We start from the raw sequence: 9,699 nt of genomic DNA, 5'->3' as shown, positions 1-9,699 counted from the left end.
AGAAATTATCAGCCATGATGTCTTCAGCACCTCACCAAGAAAACCTTTACTTTATGCATGACATTTTGGGATCCTAATTCTTTAAACCTAATTTTGACCAGTGTAAGAACCCACATCAGTCTTCCCTGTCTATGTAAATAGCAAATACTTCGCTGAGGTCATAGAATCATAGAATCACAGAATGGTTAGAGTTCGAAGGGACCTTAAAGATCATCTAGTTCCAACCCCCCTTCCATGGGCAGGGACACCTTCCACTAGACCAGGTTGCTCAAAGCCCCATCCAGCCCGGCCTTGAACACTTCCAGGGATGGGGCCTCCACAGCTTCTCTGGGCAATCTGTTCCAGTGCCTCACCACCCTGACAGTAAACAATTTCTTTCTAATATCTAATCAAAATCTCCCCTCTTTCAGTTTAAAAATGTTACCCCTTGTCCTTTCACTACAGCCCCTGGTAAAGACTCCCTCTCCATCTTTCCTGTAGGCCCCTTCATACACCTTTTGAGTCTATCAATCATCAGAACATATCACTTCCTTTAACAGGAATAAAAGCCAAGCTTCTTTGCTGGCCACACAAAAGTTGTGTGTGACTTTCAGACACTTAAAGCATAAATGCTCAGCTGCTTCAGAGTGTCACACGGGTCTCTTCTCTAAAATCCAGTCTAGGAAAGAGAATAAGACATCTCGTCTATTCACATACAGAAGATACTTACAAGGAGCACTTGCTGGTATTAACACGTTAGGAAATTTCTGCATAAGCAGCAGTTAGGAAGTCCTTTACTGCAAGGAGATTTTCCAGCGGCAATATGATGACTCAATTGAAGGATGGTATTTTGGCCATTGACTATACCATCACAAGGTTATCAAAAAGTACATGGCTGAAGAAAAAATTGAAAGACTGACTATTTCCCTTTGCAATATTGAGTGATAAGTCATATCATTTGAAATAATTACAAGTGTCAGTGTGTATTTGCCAATTTATTTCTAGCTAAGCAAGGTCAATGACATCATAAAAGGCATTGCAAAGGCCTCCCTTAGTGACAGTATACAAGTCTTATCATTTATATCCAGGACATACAAATAACGCATAAATAAGCGTGGCACCCCAGACCACAGGGAACATTTGCGAAAACTACTAGAAGGATTTCAGAGCCAAAGTTTCCATTTCCAAAAATATCTTGACTTTAAGTTGCTAAATGCTTTTGCCAATCAATAGATTAAAGCTGTAAGTCACATTAGACCCTCAACACCATAGCAAAATACCACTAACAAAAACAAGGCAGAGCAATGTTTGAAGTTGAAGTTTTCTTATTCTGAAAGGTACAAGTGAAAAAATTAGAGGAAGTTTCACTTACACAAACCCTTTGTGAGCCTAAGACACTTCAAGCATTTTAAAGAATTTTACTCTTACTATGTTTCCTCATTTTACGTGTTCCCATCTCCTCTGAATGGATATCAACTTCTGACCCAAATGGAACTTCAAAACAGACTTTTATTTGGAACAATAACCTTGTCACAAAAAGCTTAATACTATCTTGCTGAATTTACTAACAGCAACAAAACCCAATTAATGATTGAATCTGTGCCAAAATGGAAAGCTGGGTTGATTGAGGGTTTTTGTAGGAAAACCTGTTAAGGATTTCATACAACTGCAAAGAGTCTTGTTCTTTGCAGCTACATTTACCCTCAAACAAATTAGCAGAGACAGATAGTATCACATTCTAAACCTGACAGAAGAAAAATCAAAAAAAAAGACCAAAAAAAAAAGACTAACACCAGAAGAAAAATAACCAATATTGTTCTCTAGCAACATAGCAACTGTTCGTTCTTCTGGCCACCGCAACACACAAGTAACCACTCTACTCTTCATATGATATGACACACTCATACTGTCAGTGATACTCCTCCCATCTCAAGAGGATTATTTTGTATTTCTTTCTGAGGTCTTTTCAAAAACAAATATTTGCTCCCATTCTGCACATCCTGAGTGCTGATCCCAAACTCTTTTGCTAGGAAACCATGTTCTAGTGTACGTTCTTTTGTATGAATAATTTCTACAGTAATCTACTTTCCTTTCCCCACATGACTGGATTAAAGTTTTATGGGGCCCAGGGTAAAACCAAACAATAAGAATAATCTTATTGTCATCGTCACCAAGTTTCACAGTGATTCTGTTCTTGTGTTTTCCTCATTTCATCCTTTTCTTCCTCCCTTTTTTAGACAATTAATTTCTCAACTTGCTGTCCCTCAGTCTGAAGCCTTCCCTGCTGCTCACATGAAAGAGTGTAAGTTACTGACTGTTGAAAACTTCAGCTGAAATGCAGCCAGGTCAAGATGAGGTTATATAAAAGTCTAAAGGCAACTTTTTTAGGTCACATTCTCAGCAGCACAGATTCCAAATGTTTCAGTGAGGAGACTGCACTTAACACTCTAGCTGACAGTATTCATTAAATTAATACTGTGTCCATAGACAGTTTTTAAAGTGCATTTCTACCATGCACACCCTGTAAGTCCATGCTGGACTTGCATCAGACTACTTAAACAGCCAGGTGCTCATGCACAGAAAGGAATAAACTTCAAAGCAGTTGTTTTTTCCAAAATAATTTTCTAAAACTATGGCTTTTCTTCTTTCTTTTTTTTCCCTCTCTGTATGGAGATTAGCTAATCTTTAAAACGATAAACCAAATGAGAAGCTTTATTCTAAATGCTTTATATTGTGCATACTTGTCCTTTCCTGACACCATTGCATGTGCCAACTCTCATCACTGCAAGGAATCTCCAGTAGACAAAAGGTGTTTACTTTTTGTTTTTTTCCTTAGTAAAATGACCTTTACAGTATTTTGGTTAAGCATTCTTATGACTGGAGATTTATCTGGACATTTAGACTTGAAACCTCTTGGGAACTCTTGGGAATGCATTCAGCTTGGTTGCAAATCCTGAGAAAACATGTGTATTTGCTCATAGCTTCAGTAAATTAAATAGAGCTATATTGTGGCTCTCTTCTGGTCCGCTCCTGCCTACAGGGACTCTAACAGTAGCTGCAAAACTGACCCTTCAGAGCAAATTACTGCATTTTCCTTGTGCATTTCTTTACATAATAAAATTACATAACTCCATACCATATGGCTACAGACACACTTTTTTACCTAATGATCAGTATGTTCATGAGAATATTACAGCATTTTATAAGCATAGGGTGTACAATGTCTCACTCCAGACCCCACTGTACATCACTTGCTATTCTGTTATGTTTTCCAGATAAACTGGTCACACCAATGACTATAGTTTTGTACCATATATATAGCCATACTCTTTGCTAGAATCTCAATAATGTGTTCCATCTCCAGCCAAAAACTAAGCTCCAAGGAACAAATGCTTTTCTCACTGAAAACTTGGAACAAGAACATAACCCAAAGCAAAATACAAATGACAGGAAAAAGTGAATTCTCTCATTTGATCATCAGGCCAAAAAAGTTCACTGTACCTACAAATATCAGCTTTCTGGTCTCATTAGATTAACACTCCGGTATCACTCGCTGTGATTTTCTTAGCGTCACATCCTATATGAACACTCAGAAAGGAGGAGACAATAACAGCGTCCCATTAAGAATGATTGATATGATAGTCATTCAGGATCAGAGTCCAGGCTGTTGATAACAGCTTGCTATTCCTGTCCTCATTGGTAACTCTATGTACCCCTAAGGACATACCAGGAGGGGGACAGTTAGTAGCCTGGCAGTTAGAGCAAAGCTGTACTGTTTAAATAGACGCTGGCAAGACGTTGAGCAGAATCAGAAGCCTGCAAAAGACCCCGTTAAATTCTGGTCCAAGGATAGCAACTAATTTCTACCTTAAAAATATGAAGTATGTGAAACACAACAGGCCCATCATTATTGTCAAATCCTTAATCAAAAGTATTTCCCTTTGCAAGGTTTTTGTGCAAGAGATATAATGCATTTCAGAGAACAGAAGAGCTTACATACAAATAAAAAAGAAAAAAAAAAAGAAAAAAAAAAGGCACAGCCCTCTTCTACCGAGTCCTGCTCTCTAAGACTCATTGTCAATTATCCCACCCTCCAGAAGCCTGCCTGAGTCTTGAGTTTTTGGCCATGTCTTGTTACCTCACTCCACACATCTGCATAAGGTTTAAACTTTGCTAATGCAGTTCAGTCGAAGCATCCTTACCCCTTCCAATGTCAACAGCATTGTTTCTCAAATTGTTTTTTAAAGCAGTTTTGTAAAGAACTAATACAACTCATTAACTTCTTTTTCCTGCTAGCTTTTTACTGAAATGGGTAAATAAAAGTCTGGTGGAATCTGTAAATGCACTGAATTATTTGACAGAGATATAATTTTTTCAAACTCTTTGAATTCTTAACTGCATCATATCTTTGATACGCTGTATGTATTTCATTACTATCCTACTGTTTGTGCTATGGTCCTCATTGAAGAGGTGGGCGATCTGAGGTATGAAAACTGCTTTGGCTTGCCACATGGCAGGCAAGTCAAGTGAATGGCAAGACCCAGAAGCGTAGGCTGTTCATCTTTTGTACTCCCACCAAATGTTCCCATAAATGTTCTCTTGTTTTCCTTTTTCCCACTCAAGTTCAAATTTTTCACTTCGTACCTGACTCTATAGTTACTCATCCTTACGTGGAAACCTCTGCGGTCGTTCTGCTGCTAGACAAGTTTACATTTTAATAATTGCCTATGCAGAATTACACAAGCTGGGAAAGCAAAGAATTAAGTACAAAACTGACATTCCAAAACAGGGTGAGCTTCCCACTGCAGAAGTAACAATGGTAATTAAAGAAGAGTTTTGCAATTATAAAAATGCTTTAACTATGAAAAGGAAATAAGTGAAAATACTCTTGGTGTCGCTAACATCCTTGCATTATGCAAAAACTAAAGTTAGTGTTCTTAAAGCATCATTTACAGGGAGAAAGTAATAAGCCAACAGGCTCTAGAAGCAAATGAATTACCACACATGAGTTAGCACTCCCTCCGTAAATGTATCAATGCACGCATTATAAATACTGTCAAAATTTCCCTTTTGTGGTTACAAGTGGTATGCCAACTAAAAACCCCATAACCTTTATACACATATTTTCTGAATTTCAGTTGTATGTATTCAGTTATATGGTCCCCTTTAACCTATTAATATACTCAATATCTTGTTTATATGTGAAGAAGTTCAAGACACAGAGTGTCTTTTTTGAATGAAGAAAACTTTTCATGTTTCCTTTCCATCAGAATAAGATGTGGCTAGCAATCTGTTCCCCTTAATAAGGATGTCATCAAAGAAGAAAAAGTGTTTTGACTGACAACCTACTATGCATGAAAAACACGCGGATCGTGATGTAGTCAATAGCAGACAGCTCATTCAGGATCAGGTCCCAAAATCATGGTCATAACTGGTACAGCAACATCTGATTACTATCACATTCTAACTTGTTAAAGCTAGTCCCCTCTAACAACCTGCATGTTGGGGTGCAAAAAGATACGCAGAATTCCCTGTTTCCAGTTTAAGTTCATATATTCAGTTGCTTGCTTCCAAAATCCAGAGACCCAAGCTGCTCAGGGAATTTCTCCACAAACATGCCTTTCCTTAATGTATTATAGGCAATGGGATTTGGATTTGTCGTTTTTTTCCTTCAGCCTTCATGGGCTACCTGACCTCAAATAACATCTTCCAACAGAGAAAAAAGGAAGGCACAAAGGAAAATGCCTACTTTTTCATGCCAATCACACATTCCACTGCCTTTTTAGTTTCTGCCTCCTGAAAGCTCTGCTTAAACATGACTTCCTACTTATTTGTAGAGTGGTTATTTTGTATGGAGTATCGCTGGCTCAGAAATAAACATCTTGTCAAACACAAAGCATCACAGACTGATTTTTTCAGCAAAACAGGGGCGGTTTCTAGCATATGATGAACTGAAAAGCAACACGCAGATTTATTAACCCCAGAAACTAAATGCCTTCCTGATTTTAATCTTTTTTGTCTATTTTTATCTAAAAGCAGAAATACTCTTGTTTATTTCTCCCTAAGGATATATATTTTACTAAATGCAATATATACATACTTTATCTGCTTATGTTTCTGCAAGTGAATTGGAGGCTGTACTTTAGTCCTGGCTTGTGATTATTGCTCATGTTCTGAAATACGTTCTAGCAGTTCTGGTTCTCCTGCATCGGTATGTTAAATAAAATTCTCTCTTTAGCATGGCAAAAAAAAGTTGTTCACAGCCACAAAGCCAGCATTTAGTTTTGTTAGGGCTATTAGCACATGGAGTATGTTTGTAGGAAGAGCCATAAGAGGAAAATACATATACTGGAATTCACACAGTGCCTACAGTTGTTTCTCAATAAGTAAATTCAGCGATGAGAGAAAATAACATATCCAAAAAGAATAGGCACTTTGGATCAAAAGCAATGTCTTTTAAATCTGTACATGCCTGAGAATGTGAGAAAGGATACTGGATGTGCACAAATACATGCAACATTTAGCAATCTGTAGGACTATCTCTGCATTGATCAATCTGCTCTTTTAGTAAGTACATTTAGCACCTCTCTGCGCAGGGAAATTTCAGGTAATTAGAAGCTCCTAAGAGAAAATTGCAGTTGCTATCCTCAAATCTTCACATTTATCGCTTGCGAAAAATGTCAGGCTGCCAGTGTGAGGCAGTGCAGCACTTCATCTACCTACTGAGGACAAGACTGAAAACAAAGATTCAGCGTTTGCCTAAATGGACAATGGAGATAGTCTTGTGTTAACTCTACTCATAGATTGAGCCAGCTAGACATCTATCAGCTGTGGTATAGAGACACTGCCAGTTAGTGTCATGCCTAAGTTAATAAGCGTAGCTGCAAGGCTGTATATTTTACTTCAGACCCTTTGCCAAGACATAAGATAGTGTGTACTTGTAGACACAGACACTCAAATTACATTCCAATTTCTGCCTTGGCTTGATGTTTTCAGATAGGTTCCTTTGGTCAAAATTTTCCAAACAGCCTTCAAGCTTGGAGGCCTTCACCACTGAAAGAAATCAGACTTATTCTTAGGAAGCAAATTGCTTATATTTGGCTTATACATCTAAGGCTTTTGCAGGAACACGAAACTTGCACTAGCTGTTTTTGAAAATGTTACTGTCAAAACCTTCATGCCTCTAATTTCCACCCCTGCAACTTAATAATATGACTCTCTACAAATATTTAAAGAATATTCTTGAATACTTCTGTAATAAATGCTGTAATACTGATAATTATTTCCAAATAGAAGATAAGCCTTCCTGGCTTGCTCTGTGCAGGTACATACGATTCTTGGTCTTTACTTACCTTGGCAAAGTTGGCTACAACTATGTTCAGATACAAAGAGCTCTACCCTATAAGCAGTCTTGCATGCAAAATAGCTACGGTGAAATTCATCACAGTGAAAGCCAAGTCCTGTACTTAGGAACAGGAGATGAAAAACAATTTGCCAGTGAAAATAACTGGCAAGACACTAAAAAACATTGACAGGATTTGAGGCCTGTATTAAACCACACGCACAATACAGATTAATGATATGACACTGTTGCAAAACTAAAATTAAAGGAAAGAAAAAGTACACCACTGTCATGCCAGCATATGCACCAGGAATATTCTACATAAAAGACAGAAATTATTTTTCTTCACTAAGTCTTATTAAGGCTTCAGCTGGAACATTGCATTGCATAAGAGTTCTGGTTACCATTCTTTTCAAAAATCTAAAGAAAAGCTGGATAAGGTCCAAAGTGGAGAAGAAGAGGTTCAGAAAATATGACCTATGAAGAGAGATTGAAGAAATTGCATTTGTTTAGTCTAGAAAACTGAGGGGAGACATGATAGCAGGGCTTTCATGCATGAAAGATTACTTGTAAGCGGACAGTAACCAATCTCTCTCTACATCCACTGAAGGAAGGACAAGAAGAAATCAGAGCAATTTGCAATAAAGAAGACCATATTATGAAAGCATCTCTACAAGTAGAGAGGTGTAAGCAAACTGCATGGGGAAGCTGTGGAATTTCATTGAATTAAAAGTTTACAAAAACAGGTTGGGCAATTATTCCTTTGGGATGATCTGCTGTACTTGAGCCTGGTTTACTGTAGAAGATTGGGTTAGTCTGACAATCATCTGAGATCTCAATCCCATTTTTCTATTCTGTCCCCACACAATGCTGCTATCATTCTAGAATAGTGTCTACAATACAGAATTTTTACCAAAAAAAGTAGTAGTTTGGGTTCCTCTGTAATTGTAGACCATGCTGCATAGCTTCTCATCTCACCTAGCTGTCTGTGCTCTGAGATGCCATTTGACAGCCCCAGCTCCTTCTCATACTGACAACCTCATCTATCTACTCTATGTCCTCAGCTCCCCGCTTACTTCACCTGCATATTGTCTGAGAATAAAGAAGCAGACATTGGGGCTGGTTAAGAGTGCTTGCAAATAAAAAGCATGGATGGAGCAGCTGACTGGCCATCTGGCAGCTGACTGGTTCATAGAAGCAGCTGACTGACACCTTTACCTGTTTAATTTGGGTTGTCTTTCTTTACCCAGCTGCCAATTTTCATGTGACTTTTCAGAACTTTCTTAAGACTTCTCCTCTTCTGTCGAATTTGTGTTTGACTGTGTTTGAAAACAGATTTAAAGTTACCAGATGGGGAGGAAGAGAGCAGTCTGTTACACAGATACAGCCAAACAGCATAGAGTGTAATCACCGATGCCTCATTTCCTTAAAAATTTAGGCCAAAAAAAATCTACCCCTACTAACTCCACTTCATTCCAATCAAAGATAAAATAATTTGGGTGTCTGTGTTTGCAGGTCCTCGCAACTATTTCCACTGCCACGTTCATTAGACTGAAGTACTTGCTAACAAAGGGACGCTATAAAAGAATATGCTCGTCTGCGAATTTAAGGCCCATGTGTCCCACAGCCATTTCCTAAAGGACTTCCCTAATATCGACTGAAAGTGTCCCTAAGCAGAACTGTTGTAGCGCAGTGCTGGTGCTTTAGTTCTTTTTTGTAGATCAAGCCTTTAGCCTCAAAAGGGCCATAAGAAGTTTTCCTCACCAAAGATCAAATTATTTGGTTTCTCTAATGTTACTGGGAGTTGCCTGATTGCCCTATTTCAGATATTCTAAGAAGTTTTGTTTCAGTGAAAGTAGAGGTGGCTGGATAGTGAGAAAGATTTGTTTTATTTTTTCAGGGGAGGGAGGTATGTGCTACACATCACACTTGTTTATCTCCTGGATGACTCTCTCCAGAACAGCTTACTCTACCCCATATGCTGTGCAACTAGGCAACACTATGGTATCAAACAAACTGCAAAGAAAACTTTCTCAAAATTTCCTCCCATTCCCAATAAAAATTTATGTGACACAATTTGGGAGATGATTGCTACAGGTATTATGCTATACGTGATTTAAATTTAGAAGGCATGAGTCACAGAAGGCTGCACTTCTAATAAAACTGTGTAAGAACCTGATCCTGATGAAATTTATTCATTCCAGTAGTCCTTATTCATGTGAGCAAGTCAACAGGGCTAATGATTACAAGAATAAGATGATTACAAGAATAAGAAAGGCTTTGCAGGATTCAGCACTGTTGTTATGACCTCTAGGATAAAGAAAAGGCTAGACACAATCTGAAATTGCAAGAAATGTGCCCATATTTTCTATGCACTT

The sequence above is a fragment of the Larus michahellis genome, chromosome 4 (assembly GCF_964199755.1).
Source record: "Larus michahellis chromosome 4, bLarMic1.1, whole genome shotgun sequence".
Taxonomy (NCBI): Eukaryota; Metazoa; Chordata; class Aves; order Charadriiformes; family Laridae; genus Larus; species Larus michahellis.
Note: the sequence above shows the minus strand (reverse complement) of the source record.